A 17,060-nucleotide genomic window follows, 5' to 3' on the forward strand; every position below is an offset into this window, starting at 1 on the left:
TCCAGCAGAGTGGTGCTGAAATGCAAAACCTGTGCTGGACAAATCATACTTCAAGAACTTAGTTACTTACTTTAATATTGCAGCTTTAACATTGTACACCATGTCATTGTCAATATAACCTCTAAAAATAAATAAATGTAGTGATAAACTCTCACCTTCTCACTATTTGGCAGAGTTCTTGTCCTATTAAAAGTGTCTCCTCCATTAATACTGATCAGCTCCGCATCAGCAGGTGGAAATTGTGTGGGGAAAACCACTACGTCACTCTTCATTGTGTCGGAGCTAAAACACACGTCATACTGCTGAGTAGATTTGGAGTAAGACCAGCTCCCATCAGGGTGTGTGGTGATCATTGGGGCGCTGTACCTGCTGAAACTGCCGTCTGTCCTGTGGCATTTTACAGCGATCAAACTGATGAGACTCAGTAGAAAGATCACTGATACTGACACAATGGCGATTAGCAAATACAGATTGAAATCCGAAAAACTCTCCTCCTTTACAGGAAGTTGTCTGAAAGTTGTCTCCATGTCACCTGCACTTTCAACAACTACAAAATCAATAGACACAGTCGCAGATAGGGAAGGTTCTCCATTATCAGACACCAGAATGATCAACGGGTGAGTTTTTAAGTCATTGTCACTCATGCGTCTCTTAGTCCTGATCTCTCCGTTGCTGGTTCCAATTCTGAAGAGATTGGTCCCCTTCGGTTCAGAGATGTGATAAGACAGCAGCGCATTATAACCAGAGTCGGCGTCTACAGCCCTGATCTTGGCCACATAGTAGCCCGCTTCAGCAGAATAGGGAATGTTCTCAGAATTAACGGAGCCGTGGTCAGAATAGGGCGGGAGAATAACAGGACTGTTGTCATTCTCATCCAGGATAAAAACGTTCACAGTCACAATGCTGCTTAGTGGAGGAACACCTGAGTCCGTGGCCTGAACTTGGAACTCAAACGTTTTCAACTCTTCATAATTTAAAGATTGCACGCTGTATATTTCACCAGTTAATGAGTTAATGTTTATAAGATGAGCAGCCTTTAAGTTGCTATCCAAAACAGTATACGACACTTTGGCGTTTTCATTTGAATCCGGATCACTTGCGGACACACTGTGTATGAGCGTTCCAACGGGTGCATTTTCTTTCAAATACACATTAAGCACTTCATTTTCGAAGTGAGGGGCGTTATCGTTGACATCTGATATATAAACAGAGGTAACGCTCGTGCTAGACAGTGGGGGGGTCCCTTCATCTGTTGCTATGATGGTGACATTGTACTGTGAGGCTGTCTCTCTGTCTAATGCTCCATTGAGAATAACAGAGAAATAATTACGGTACGAAGTTTGAAGCTTAAAGGGTGATTCTCCAATTAATCTACAGCTGACCTTACCATTATTTCCTCCGTCTTTATCTGTAATAGTAACGAGTGCGATAGCAGTGCCAGTTTTGGCGTCTTCTCTAACCGTGGGTAACAATGAAGTGACACTAATCTCTGGCACGTTGTCGTTAACGTCAACAACTTCGACCAGCACTTTACAATGCGCAGCCATTGGCGATTGGCCTTTATCCTGAGCCTCAACCCTAATTTCATAAAAAGCAGTCTCTTCAAAATCGACATCCCCCTTGACGGTGATGTCACCTGAATCTGGATTAATATGAAATGTATCCAACGTTTTTTCCTGACCATGTCGGCTGAATGAATATGAAACCTCGCCATTTAGACCTTCATCCACATCGGTCGCGTTCAGTGTTATTATCTTAGTTCCTCTAGCTACGTTTTCATTCACACGGACTTTGTAAAGGGGACTGGTAAAAACGGGACTGTTGTCATTGTTATCAAGCACGTTAACTACAATATCTAATGTTCCGGATCGGGCTGGCTTTCCTCCATCAATGGCAGTCAGTACCAGCTTGATTACAGATTGTTTTTCACGGTCTAAAGCTTTCTGTAGCACCAAGTCAGCAGACATACTCTGCTCACCACCGCTCGTTACATCCAGAGAGAAATGCTCATTTGAGATCAGCTTGTAGGTTTTTATCCCGTTTGTGCCAACGTCGGGATCAAATGCACTCATCAACGAGAACCGGGCACCAGGAACCACAGATTCAGATATATTAAAGACCCGTGATTTCACTGGGAAGGTGGGAGAATTGTCATTGATATCGATAATATTTATCTCCACTCGATGCAGGCTCAGGGGATGGTTAACGATGGCCTCTAACTGTAAGGAACATGAACGAATATGTGGACAAAGCTCCTCTCGGTCGATTCTCTCGGTCACATACAACACGCCCGTTTTCAAATTAACATCGAAGTAGCTCTTCTTTGATGCAGAAACGAGTTGAAACATTCTAGACTCCATGTCCTGTATATTAAGGTTCAAATCCTTTGCCAAATTTCCAACGAACGTACCCTGCTTAACCTCCTCGGAAATAGAATACACAATCTGATCAGAGGAGGCTCGCACGTCGAAACACAGAAGGAGCAAGCAAAAAATCCGCAAGTGGCAGTCAAACTTGAAGGTAGCCATTTCCCCCAAAGCAAGCAACAGAGCAACGTAACAGTAACTCAGATGTAAGATGCAATTCCCCAGTGAACCGACGTTGACTTTTTCCAAGACGTGACACTAAAACACATCTTTCCCAGTTTGCCCATGCACTCTTGTGTTTTATTTCCCCGAGAAGGCCACTGCGCTGATAATGTCGTTAGAGGTGGAGTCAACTGGGTAGATTACCATTCATGGTCTGCAGTGACATCGTGTGGGTTGTTATGATTTTGAGTCCAAACATAAATACAGTAAGCTAGAGTATAATATTGGTGCAGTAACTAGATTACTTCCAATGCGATATCATCCTCTTCCTCATCATCATCATCATCCTCATCATCATCATCGTCATCATCGTATTAACATGATCTCCCTGTATCTCCTCTGCAGGCAATCCCTATTCCGTTGACCAAAGACAGCATGTTAGGGCAACTTTAACTTGTAATTCTAAATGTTTTCGGAACCTAAACTGTAGAAAAAACGGAACCATGTGATTATTGAACGCTTGGAATTAGAGAATCGTGGACGGACGAGAACAGTATAATTCCTCTAACCAGGAGAAGATAGGGGTGTCATGATATGTGACACATTCTAATGCTTTGGTCCTCATGTCAGGATCCGATCTAATGTTCAGACTTTTCTTTCGAAAAATGTGAATATGTCCACGTTGTTGAAAATCAATGACACACTCGCTAGTCAACTAACACAGCTTGTTTTGTGAGTCTGCTAACAATGTAAAGTAGTGTTATAGTCAGGGGTGCACATAACTGGTGCGCCAGTGCGCATGCGTCGCCAAAATGCATGTTGCGCGGAGGATCAGCGGCATGAACGCGCTCTTGCGCACCAACAGCTGGAAGCGCTGGGAGAGGAATTGACTTCCTCAAAACTCCTACTGCTAACTGCTGACTGCCCGTTAATACCAATACCATATCCTTTCATGACCACAATGTACCCACCGACGACGACCACGGCGACTCCCCTCACGAAAACATTCGGAAAGTATCGTAACTTGTACTTTCATTCCGCGTATCGCGCATCGCATGGTTATCACGCCGACACGTGAAAATTCAGTCCCGAACGACTCGTCGCTAAAAGGAAAAACAACACCAAGGCACTTCACGTTTCTTTTCTCTGAAGCTTTCAAACGTTCAGACGTTTGTTTTACAGCTTCATTATCGCACCTCGACCCCTGACCCAGGGAATATGGTTGGGAATTATATTAGAAGGAAAAAAAAAAGACTTTGTTGCACAATCAAAATAATGAGCTATTTAAAGTGATAGACAACATCCTCTACCATGGTTGAAATTGAGGACAGTATTAACAACAGTCAAGAGAGCAGTGATGATGATGATTAAGCTTGTAGCATAAGTAAATGCTTAGGCTGTAACTTTTTGTTGAAAGTTGATTTCAGTGTTTACAGAACAGAGCAGTGCTTAAGGAGATATCAGTTGATTTCATTGTATTTAAAGAACAGACATTCAGTTAGTGCTTAAAGAGATGTCAGTTGATTTCATTGTGTTTAAAGGAGTCTGACAGACTTTCATGCTTAAAGAGCAGTCATTTGATTTTTCATTTGTTTCTTTTGTTTTGCACACAATCATTTGTTCGTTCATCTTATTTTTGAATAAATGTCGTTTTGCTAATATAAGTTATCCATGTATCCCTTTTTTATCCATCCTGTGGGACGGGTCGTGACTCGTGAGCTCGGGGAGCACCAAGCAGCATCCCTAGGTGCTCCCCTGAGCACTGGCCCCAAAAAGTTATGTGCACCCCTGGTTATAGTTATAGGTAGTAGTGGGGATTACTCATCGAATCCATTTCGTTGCAGTATTTTGGCTTGACTAGCGAGTTTGTGTAGTGATGCTCAACAACGTAACGTAGAACATGTTTCAAAAGAAAAGTCCGAACATTTTGATTGGTTTGGTTGCTGACATGCGGACCAAATGATCATGACGAACCCCATTCATAGCAAAAGAGTAACGTGTATGCATTCTACGAGGATATGCCTGCACCCTTTATGCATGAACATGCTGTCAAAAGATTTTGGAATGAACTATTCATGACTAGGCTATGAAAGGGATCCAAACGAAAGAATCAAAATAGATAGAAAAGATGATTTGATCCACGCCATGCAGCAAGACAGAACAACATAGTTGACTGCTGGTGTTCAACCGCTGTCCATGGTCCTGGAATTACGTAGGCTAATATTGCTCATATTGAGTTACAATAAATAATAATACAAAAACATCTAATGAACAAATCAATATCATAAATCACTACACACGTAAGAGCCAACGTGTTGCACTGACTGAAATAAATATGTGGTCATAGTAAACAAACGAATCATTCAGAAACAACAGAACGAAATCATTCACCATTGAGCCATTGAACAAAATCTCACCTTGTCACTACTTGGAAGAGTTCTCGTCCTATTAAAAGTGTCTCCTCCATTAATACTGATCAGCTCCGCGTCAGCAGGTGGAAATTGTGTGGGGAAAACCACTACGTCACTCTTCATTGTGTCTGAGCTAAAACACACGTCATACTGCTGAGTAGATTTGGAGTAAGACCAGCTCCCGTCAGGGTGTGTGGTGATCATTGGGGCGCTGTACCTGCTGAAACTGCCGTCTGTCCTGTGGCATTTTACAGCGATCAAACTGATGAGACTCAGTAGAAAGATCACTGATACTGAGACAATGGCGATGAGCAAATACAGATTGAAATCTGAAAAACTCTCCTCCTTTACAGGAAGTTGTCTGAAACTTGTCTCCATGTCACCTGTGCTTTGAACAACCACAACATCAATAGATACAGTCGCAGACAGTGAAGGTTCTCCATTGTCAGACACCAGAATGATCAACGGGTGAGTTTTTAAGTCATTGTCACTCATGCGTCTCTTAGTCCTTATTTCTCCGTTGCTGGTTCCAATTCTGAAGAGATTGGTCCCCTTCGGTTCAGAGATGTGATAAGACAGCAGCGCATTATAACCAGAGTCGGCGTCTACAGCCCTGATCTTGGCCACATAGTAGCCCGCTTCAGCAGAATAGGGAATGTTCTCAGAATTAACGGAGCCGTGGTCAGAATAGGGCGGGAGAATAACAGGACTGTTGTCATTCTCATCCAGGATAAAAACGTTCACAGTCACGATGCTGCTTAGTGGAGGAACACCAGAGTCTGTGGCCTGAACTTGGAACTGCAATGTTTTCACCTCCTCGTAATTGAATGACTGCAAACTGTATATTTCACCAGTTAGGGAATTTAAGTTTAAACATGTTGATAACTTTGGATCATTGTTTTTAGATAATGTGTACATCACTTGAGAATTGTCATTGATATCGAGGTCATTCGCTAGCACGCTACCAACACGTCTCCCCACTGGACTATTCTCCTTTAAATACACGTTCATTACTGGTTCTGGAAAGCGTGGCGCGTTGTCATTCACATCAGAAATGTGTACAGTAATCACACTGGTACTAGAGAGAGGCGGGGTCCCCTCATCAGTGGCTTTGATAGTTACATTATATATAGAGAAGCTCTCTCTGTCCAAAGGACCGTCAACAACTAAGGAGTAATAATTCTTATAGGATAGCTGAATCTTGAACGGAACATTCCCGATTACATTTGACGTGACAAGTCCATTTTTACCCCCGTCTTTATCTCCAATATTCAGTGAAGCCACAACAGTTCCTTTCTTGGCATCCTCTTTGACATAACTTGTCGTTGATGTAACTTCAATCTCTGGGGCATTGTCATTAATATCAAGTATTTCAATCAGGACTTTTGCGTGTGCACTCCTTTGTGGATTGCCCTTGTCTTTCGCTTGAACGCGGATTTCGAACGCTGAGTTCTCTTCATAATCCAAAACCCCCTTTATTGTTATTTCACCTGTGTCCGGGTTAATTGCAAACATATTATGAAGGTCCGTCTCTCTTTTGCCTGTAAATGAGTATGCAATATCACCATTCACACCTTCGTCTAAGTCTGTTGCGTTTAAGGTGAGAATTACAGTTCCAAATGCAGCATTTTCTGACACTCGCACTTTATAGAGAGTTTTACTGAAAACTGGAGTATTGTCGTTCACATCCATCACATTGATCACTATCTGTAGAGTCCCGGACCTTGAAGGCTTTCCCCCATCTACGACAGTTAGTGTCAGCCTTATCACAGCCTGTTTCTCTCGGTCTAAAGCTTTCTGTAGCACCAAATCAGCAGACACACTCTGTTCGTCATCACTTTGTACATCCAGGGAGAAGTGGTCGTTTGGGCTCAGTTTGTACATCTTCACCGAGTTGCTGCCCCCATCCGCATCACTAGCGGACGGTAAAGGAAATCTTTCTTCCGGAAAAGCATTTTCTGTAATGTTGATTACATGTATACGCTCTTGGAATAATGGTGCATTATCATTTATGTCTATAATGTCCACTTCAATACGATGGACATGCATGGGATTATTCAAAATCGCTTCTACATCTATAGAACATTTAATAGAATTTGGACAGAGAGCCTCTCTGTCAATCATTTCATTAACATAGAGTAAACCAGTCTTCGCGTCGATATCAAAATACTTCCTTTTAGACCTGGTTACAATGTGAATATCTCTCGATTCCAGTTCCCGGACATTAAGATTAAGGTCCTTGGCAATATTTCCAACAAACGTGCCTTTGTCCACCTCCTCTGACACGGAATACACGATCTGTCCGGAACACAAACCCCGCGATAGAAGCAGCACAACATGCTGTATACACATGAGTGTCAACAGATCACACAGGGCCATCGCTGCACAAGCCAAAGCGAATCCGAATTATACCGTAGAATCAAACGGACAATATGACCATGATAGTTCCTTTTATCCAAATATCAAAGCACAATTCCCGTTATCGTAGACACAATTTCCCCGGTTCCTTCTCCTCGAAAAGCATATCTCCGATTACAACTCGATTCCTATTTAGAGTATTGTACTCACAAGAGGAGGAGTCCAGCATTATCTGTTCAGACAAATAACTTTCATGGTCAACAGCGACATCCTGTGTTTTTCTGAACGTCTAAACTTGGTCAGGTTCTGAAGTTGGTGTTTACTGCTGTTACTGTTAATACAATACATGGTGACAAATATATAACCTATGACGTGGACTAGTATTATAAATACACAATTCAACATATTGTGACCCGTGCGCTCCTAGTCAAGGGATTACGGTAAACAGGAGGGTTAAAAGGAGGAAGTGGAGCGCCAGTTTGAGAAGTCTGAAATTCGGTGTGCACGCCGAGTAGCAGTCACAACACGGCGCATTGTTTGTTCAGTGTGTTCGGGGGCTATCTTTGAGTAGAACATGTTGATGTATTTTGATGTATTGTATTGTTTATGTATGGTTGGAGGGTTATAAGAGGTGCTGATGTGATGTGCTGATCTGTGGAACGTAGACATTCGGGATTGATGTATGTATGGGGAAATGTCAGTGTCTTGTATTGTGGAATGTGGCCGTAATATAGTATGTCTAATGTTGTTTGTTGTGATCTAATAGATCTCATTAGCCATGTCACTGTTTCCTTGGAGCTAAGAACCTAGCACGTAGCACACAGCACCTGATCTGCTAACTGAGAACAACCTTTTATTACAACTGTGTAATAAACTTGAACTTTTTTATAAGACGCTCTCAGTGCCTCTTTGTTGAGGGGAACCTGGAATTACTGGAGGTTACAATATGGTCAGAAAGCATCTTCGATCACGATACAAAACAACTAAGACAAGATGATTGGGTCACGTGTAAGTATTCATATTAACAACATTTTCAGCAACTCTATAGACGTTATCACGCAAAGTAGCAATAGCCTATGGTTGTCAAAATCTGTAAGAATAAAATACTGTTGGCTATACAAAGCATAGATGATACTATGACACTGTAATGATATAGTACTTCAGACAAATGCAACTCCAGTACTCTACAAGTAGTAGCCAAGGATGGATAAAAGTAGGAATAGTGTAAAGTGCAAAACTGGAACTAAATACATTCTCCGTGTTTGGAAACATGCATGGCCTATTAAACGTATCTCCCCCATTGATAATAACTCATTTGCAAAGCATTAGCATAACTTACAGAATGTCACCAACCAAAGTCATACAAACAAATGAGTGTACCTCAAAGTAAAAAAAAAAAAAAAGAGGGAGAGAACATGTTTGCATGGCAACAAAAATGTTGTGGGAAAGGTTCTGTAGTAGTATGAGTAGCCAAAGGTAACGTGCACTTAGTTTAATATAATCGTTCACTAATGGTGTAGAAAGGGAAGGGCTCAGATTCATTGTCTCGTTTGAGAATCATCAGGCGAATATAGGACGAGCGCAGCAAAAGTTGCTGGTGAGAAAAGTGACGCTGTCCAGCACAGAAGGTGCTGAACCCCTGCTCCACACACACACACACACACACACACACACACACACACACACACACACACACACACACACACACACACACAGACACACACACACACACACACACACACACACACACACACACATCTACATACAGTATGTTGATAAATAATGAACTGCAACAACTCGTAAGTAATTCTTACAGACAATCATTCATTGTGTATGTAATAAAACAAGGCTCACCGTATCACTATTTGGAAGAGTTCTCGTCCTATTAAAAGTGTCTCCTCCGTTAATACTGATCAGCTCCGCATCAGCAGGTGGATACGGTGTAGGAAACATCACTACGTCACTCTTCATTGTGTCGGAGCTAAAACACACGTCATACTGCTGAGTAGATTTGGAGTAAGACCAGCTCCCGTCAGGGTGTGTGGTGATCATTGGGGCGCTGTACCTGCTGAAACTGCCGTCTGTCCTGTGGCATTTTACAGCGATCAAAATGATGAGACTCAGTAGAAAGATCACTGATACTGAGACAATGGCGATGAGCAAATACAGATTGAAATCTGAAAAACTCTCCTCCTTTACAGGAAGTTGTCTGAAAGTTGTCTCCATGTCACCTGTACTTTCAACAACCACAACATCAATAGACACAGTCGCAGACAGTGAAGGTTCTCCATTGTCAGACACCAGAATGATCAACGGATGAGTTTTTAAGTCATTGTCACTCATGCGTCTCTTAGTCCTGATCTCTCCGTTGCTGGTTCCAATTCTGAAGAGATTGGTCCCCTTCGGTTCAGAGATGTGATAAGACAGCAGCGCATTATAACCAGAGTCGGCATCGACAGCCCTGATCTTGGCCACATAGTAGCCCGCTTCAGCAGAATAGGGAATGTTCTCAGAATTAACGGAGCCGTGGTCAGAATAGGGCGGGAGAATAACAGGACTGTTGTCATTCTCATCCAGGATAAAAACGTTCACAGTCACGTTGCTGCTTAGTGGAGGAACACCAGAGTCTGTGGCCTGAAGTTGGAAGTGCAATGTTTTCAACTCCTCGTAATTGAATGACTGCAAACTGTATATTTCACCAGTTAGGGAATTTAAGTTTAAACATGTTGATAACTTTGGATCATTGTTTTTAGATAATGTGTACATCACTTGAGAATTGTCATTGATATCGAGGTCATTCGCTAGCACGCTACCAACACGACTCCCCACTGGACTATTCTCCTTTAAATACACGTTCATTACTGGTTCTGGAAAGCGTGGCGCGTTGTCATTCACATCAGAAATGTGTACAGTAATCACACTGGTACTAGAGAGAGGCGGGGTCCCCTCATCAGTGGCTTTGATAGTTACATTATATACAGAGAAGCTCTCTCTGTCCAAAGGACCGTCAACAACTAAGGAGTAATAATTCTTATAGGATAGCTGAATCTTGAACGGAACATTCCCGATTACATTTGACGTGACAAGTCCATTTTTACCCCCGTCTTTATCTCCAATATTCAGTGAAGCCACAACAGTTCCTTTCTTGGCATCCTCTTTGACATAACTTGTCGTTGATGTAACTTCAATCTCTGGGGCATTGTCATTAATATCAAGTATTTCAATCAGGACTTTTCCGTGGGAAGTACTTGGTGGATGACCCTTGTCTTTCGCTTGAACACGGATTTCAAACGCTGAGTTCTCTTCATAATCCAAAACCCCCTTTATTGTTATTTCACCTGTGTCCGGGTTAATTGCAAACATATTATGAAGGTCCATCTCTCTTTTACCTGTAAATGAGTATTCAATATCACCATTCACACCTTCGTCTAAGTCTGTTGCGTTTAAGGTGAGAATTACAGTTCCAAATGCAGCATTTTCTGACACTCGCACTTTATAGAGAGTTTTACTGAAAATCGGAGTATTGTCGTTCACATCTATCACATTGATCACTATCTGTAGAGTCCCGGACCTTGAAGGCTTTCCCCCATCTACGACAGTTAGTGTCAGCCTTATCACAGCCTGTTTCTCTCGGTCTAAAGCTTTCTGTAGCACCAACTCAGCAGACACGCTCTGTTCGTCATCACTTTGTACATCCAGGGAGAAGTGGTCGTTTGGGCTCAGTTTGTACATCTTCACAGAGTTGCTGCCCCCATCTGCATCACTGGCGGACGGTAACGGAAATCTTTTTTCCGGAAAAGCATATTCTGTGATGTTGATAACATGTATACGCTCTTGGAATAATGGTGCATTATCATTTATGTCTATAATGTCCACTTCAATACGATGGACATGCATGGGATTATTCAAAATCGCTTCTACATCTACAGAACATTTAATAGAATTTGGACAGAGAGCCTCTCTGTCAATCATTTCATTAACATAGAGAAAACCACTCTTCGTGTCGATATCAAAATACTTCCTTTTAGCCCTGGTTACAATGTGAATATCTCTCGATTCCAGTTCGCGGACATTAAGATTGAGGTCCTTGGCAATATTTCCAACAAACGTGCCTTTGTCCACCTCCTCTGACACGGAATACACGATCTGTCCGGAACACAAACCCCGCGATAGAAGCAGCACAACATGCTGCATACACACGAGTGTCAACAGATCACACAGGGCCATCGCTGCACAAGCCAAAGCGAATCCGAATTATACTGTAGAATCAAACGGACAATATGACCATGATAGTTCCGTCTATCCAAAAATCCAAGTAGGCCTACAATTCGCGTTATCGTAGACACAATTTCCCCGGTTCCTTCTCCTCGAAAAGCATATCTCCGATTACAACTCGATTTCTATTTAGAGTATTGTACTCACAAGAGGAGGAGTCCAGCATTATCTGTTCAGACAAATAACTTTCATGGTCAACAGCGACATCCTGTGTTTTTATGAACGTCTAACCTTGGTCAGGTTCTGAAGTTGGTGTTTACTGCTGTTACTGTTAATACAATACATGGTGACAAATATATAATCTATGACGTGGACTAGTATTATAAATACACAATTCAACATATGGTCAGAAAGCATCTTCGATCACGATACAAAAAAAATAGTCAAGATGATTGGGTCACGTGTAATAGTAATCACATCAACAACGTTTTCAGCAACTCTATAGATGTTATCACGTAAAGTAACTATAGCCTATGGTTGTCAAAATCTGAAAGAATAAAACACTGGCTATACAAAGCATAGATTATACTAAGCCACCCATGTATATGGAATGATATCGATATCACAAATACGCAGACTTGTATATTGACAGTTGTCGGTGCAAAACAGATTCGCAGACTTGCATCTTGAGAGTTGTCGGTGCAAAACAGATTTGCAGAGTTGCATCTTGAGAGTTGTAGTTGCAAAAAAGATTTGCAGAATAGTTGTATTTACAAAAAAAGACTACGAATCCCAAGTACAAGCTTACAACTTTTCGACACTATCTCACGTCTTGGCTGAAAAGGAGTTGCTTACTTGCAAAGGTGGGAGGGCGTTCACCTGGGCTACATCTCCACAGCCAATCCGATGCTACATCTCCACAGCCAATCCGATGCTACATCTCCACAGCCAATCCGATGCTACATCTCCACAGCCAATCATCTTTTTGACACTATCTCACGTCTTTGCTCAAACAGAGTTGCATACTTGCAAAGGTGGGAGGGCGTTCACCTGGGCTACATCTCCACAGCCAATCCGATGCTACATCTCCACAGCCAATCCGATGCTACATCTCCACAGCCAGGGAGATGATTTACTTGTCAGGAGAGATTTACTCTTGGAACTGTTAGAGAACGGTACAATCAGTGTGCGAATTACATCACGGTGTGCGGGGGAGCCCACGGAAAAAGCCCACGACAACAAAAAAAAAGCCCAAATCGGGGCCGGTGGCTTTCCGTGCGCAACGCGCGCGTGCGATTTTCGGCGCTAAGTTTGTTATTGTTATTGTTTGTACCAGTGATTAAGCCATTGATGGCACATAGTAACACAATAAATGTTTATTATGCAGCAAACCAACGACTACGGATCTTGTATAACCAACAGCAACACATCAAACTAGGACGCACGGCGCCTCAACCGGACAATCCGTCGGGTTAGCATCTCAGTAGCAAGTAGTAGACTATGCTCCTTTAACAACAACCATGCACATAGCCCTTCTCATTATAACACAGCAATCCATAGGCCTACAACACAGCAGAAGCCAAGTATATAAAGCGGGTCTTACCTTAACACAGAAGCGACCACAGAGGCCTGGGTTCAGCTGCCTTTGCTCTACGTCCAGGAGCCCATGATGTGGACAGGCGATGACCTGATTTAAGCCAAGATGTGACGAAAGGCATTGGATCGAATCTCTCCAATGGAGGTCCATTAAGGTCCACAAAAAGTAGTGACGAGAGGCTGGGTTCACGCAGTCTATTGCGAATCTTACTGTCAGTGTCATTTACAGCTGAAAAGCCCCTCTCGCACTCCGATGACGTGGGCAGGTATGTTCTGCTTGCTATGGACAGCTTCTCCAGCACTTTCCCTGGTGCAGCATCTTGCAGCTTCCAGTCACGAAACTCCTGCACTGCTTCACTGGCAGATTCGCCAAGTTTTTTCGCAATAGCCCGTATTTCTTTTTCTCCATAAAGGATGAGTGCGTTGCGGTCCTGTGGCCAAAAGCGCTTGTAGAGGGGTTTGAGCATATGAACGAGATCTGACTCTGGCATTCGCTTCGTAAGGTTGTCGATAACAGCCTGGTAGAATTGACCCCTTTTAATCTTACCGCTGCTCAGACTCTCAACTAGCTCCACACCTTTGAACAATCCTTGTGACATGCGTTCCTCAGCCTTCTGTGCTGATTTACCTCCACCCACTTTCATAGCGTTAATTACATCAATGCACTGCTGAATCTGACGACTGGCACTCACTATATCTATGTCCCTTTGCTGCAACCTTAGTGACAGGGCCTGCAGTTCACGAAGCATGTCTTTCATGCAAGCCAGATCGGCTACAAATCCAGCGTTTGAGAGCCGTTTGTGGAGCCCAAGGAATTTCTTCCTCTCAATGTCACTTCGAGACGGATCCTCACTTGCGGTTTTAAAGTGTCTCGCTAACGCAGGGTAGTTGTTCCAGACGGCTTTGACAGTTCTAAAACTACTTGCCACCCACCTTATGGTAAAAATCTGCCCGATTTTCAAAACCTGCACGTTCAATTCCTTTGCTGCCTCCTCGAGTAGTCTGGCATTCTTCGCGGACTGGTGATACAAAGCGTACAGTTTTGAAATAAAAAACTCAAAGTGGTTACATCCAGCAACAAGTTTTAGAGCGTCATGGACTGCCAATTCTGCACGGTGGCAAAGGCAATGTACAGACAGTATATTTGGGAAATCCTGTTTCAGGCGAGCAATGACTCCACTGTTTTTGCCCGTGAGGACAGAAGCACCATCAGTGGCTATGCTGATGAGATTATTAGCCAAAAACTCATCATCAAAACCTGCTTTACGTAGAGCCTCTCTCAGGCTGTTGTAGATGGACTCAGCGTCTGTGCCCTGCGTTAGCTCTGTGAGGTCTAAATAGACATTGTCCACATCCCCTTTTCCTGTCACGTCACATCTCACATATAAAATCATATACGCACGTCCGTGCACTGTGCTCTCATCAATAGTGATGCTTATTTTTGACTGGGCCTTTTTAACATTAACAACAAACTTTTTGCACATTTCGTGTGAAATGTGGTGAATAATCTCAGCACAGGATTTATCGGATCTGTGTACAGGGCCTACCTTTGCCCCATTGATCTCTTGGAGCTGCATGACGGGTGGAAGTTTTTTAAAAGCCATCCTTTCCTTGGCTACCATATAGGCGGATCTGAACGCGATTGATGTTTCCTCGAACAACTTTGCGTTGATAGAGAGAATCCTGCTTGGCATTATTTCTTTTTGTCTTGTTTCTGCCAGTTCAACTGCCCGTTTGTGCGCCACACTATCCCGGTGCTTGTAGATTTTCTTACGCAAGTTGTTCTGTCTGTTACTGGTTACGTCCCCGTTCATCCACTCTTCTGACAAGTGCGTTCCAACGTTATCAGTGAGGAGAAGGCTTTTGGCATCCCTGCATACAGTACAGCCTAAGCAACTATTCTTTGAGAACAGCCACGGGAGACGTCTGGTCCAGTCACTCCACTGTTCTTTGGTCCAGCCAGCCAGAGGGACCCCAGCATCTTCGCACCCCCCATCTCCAGCAACAAGCGGGTGGTCATCATCATCATCATCATCATCCTCTTCCTCATCTCCTCCGACCTCTTTTTTTGTTGTCTTCCTAACGTTAGTTTCCACGTTAGATTCTTCTCTTGGCTTGTCATGTGTCTCTTCAGCCCCCACAGTAACGTTAGCTGTCAAGTTAGCATTAGCTACCAAGTTAATGTTAGCTGTCTCTCCTCTCGGCTCTGTTGTAGCAGCATCAGTCCCCACGTCCAATGTGCCACCAGCAGCTACAGATGTGCTACCACCACCAACTACAGATGGATTTTCCTCTTCATCGTTTTGTTTGGACTTCTTTGGATAGAAATCGCCCAAGGTGAGTTGCTTTCTTCTTTTCGACATCTTTTCTTCAACAATGGCGCGCGCAGGTGACGTAGTAAACAAGCTCGTTAGTGGGTAGTGGATGCCTGCAGACAGCGCCCCCACGCTCCGAGCGGCTCGAGGCTAGAATCTTTTTTTTTCATGAATCATAAAAACATATTTTTATTATTATTTTCCCCTTATTTTACACCTTTGAGGAAAAACCATGACCAAAATAGCATTTATTTGGCTATCATATCAATATTTTAGAGCTCCCCCAAAATTTCGCAAACCATGTTTCCAGGGGAGCTCATGTCACCACTAGGGGAGCTATAGCTCCCCGAGCTCCCCCTTATTTCGCACCCTGGGTACAATATGTGTAATGCATTTGGATTGAGTATGTCTTTTGTTTTATGCAGTATTGCAATAGACTTTGATATTTTTGTCTTTAAGTAGTTTATGGTCTATAACAACTCCCAAAAATGTGTTTTCATAAACTCTTTCAATTTCAACATTATCTACGTTTTATAGTTTTTAGTACTTCAGGCAACTCCAGTGCTCTCCAAGTATCCAAGGATGGATAAAAGTAGGAATAGTGTAAAGTGCAAAACTGGAACTAAATACATTCTCAATGTTTGGAAACATGCCTGGCCTATTAAACGTATCTCCCCCATTGATAATAACTCATTTGCAAAGCATTAGCATAACTTACAGAATGTCACCAACCAAAGTCATACAAACAAATGAGTGTACCTCAAAGTAAAAAAAAAAAAGAGGGAGAGAACATGTTTGCATGGCAACCAAAATGTCGTGGGAAAGGTTCTGTAGTAGTATGAGTAGCCAAAGGTAACGTATGCACTTAGTTTAATATAATCGTTCACTAATGGTGTAGAAAGGGAAAGGCTCAGATTCATTGTCTCGTTTGAGAATCATCAGGCGAATATAGGAGGAGCGCAGCTAAAGTTGCTGGTGAGAAAGGTGACTCTGTCCAGCACAGAAGGTGCTGAACCCCTGCTCCACACACACACACACACACACACACACACACACACACACACACACACACACACAGACACACACACACACACACACACACACACACACACACACACACAGACGCACACGAACACACATCTACATACAGTATATGTTGATAAATAATGAACTGCAACAACTCGTAAGTCATTCTTACAGACAATCATTCATTGCGTATGTAGTAAAACAAGGCTCACCTTATCACTATTTGGAAGAGTTCTCGTCCTATTCAAAGTGTCTCCTCCGTTAATACTGATCAGCTCCGCATCAGCAGGTGGATACGGTGTAGGAAACATCACTAGGTCACTCTTCATTGTGTCGGAGCTAAAACACACGTCATACTGCTGAGTAGATTTGGAGTAAGACCAGCTCCCGTCAGGGTGTGTGGTGATCATTGGGGCGCTGTACCTGCTGAAACTGCCGTCTGTCCTGTGGCATTTTACAGCGATCAAACTGATGAGACTCAGTAGAAAGATCACTGATACTGACACAATGGCGATGAGCAAATACAGATTGAAATCTGAAAAACTCTCCTCCTTTACAGGCAGTTGTCTGAAAGTTGTCTCCATGTCACCTGCACTTTCAACAACCACAAC

The sequence above is a fragment of the Nansenia antarctica genome, assembly GCF_963989245.1.
Source record: "Nansenia antarctica genome assembly, chromosome: 4".
NCBI classification, from domain to species: Eukaryota; Metazoa; Chordata; class Actinopteri; order Argentiniformes; family Microstomatidae; genus Nansenia; species Nansenia antarctica.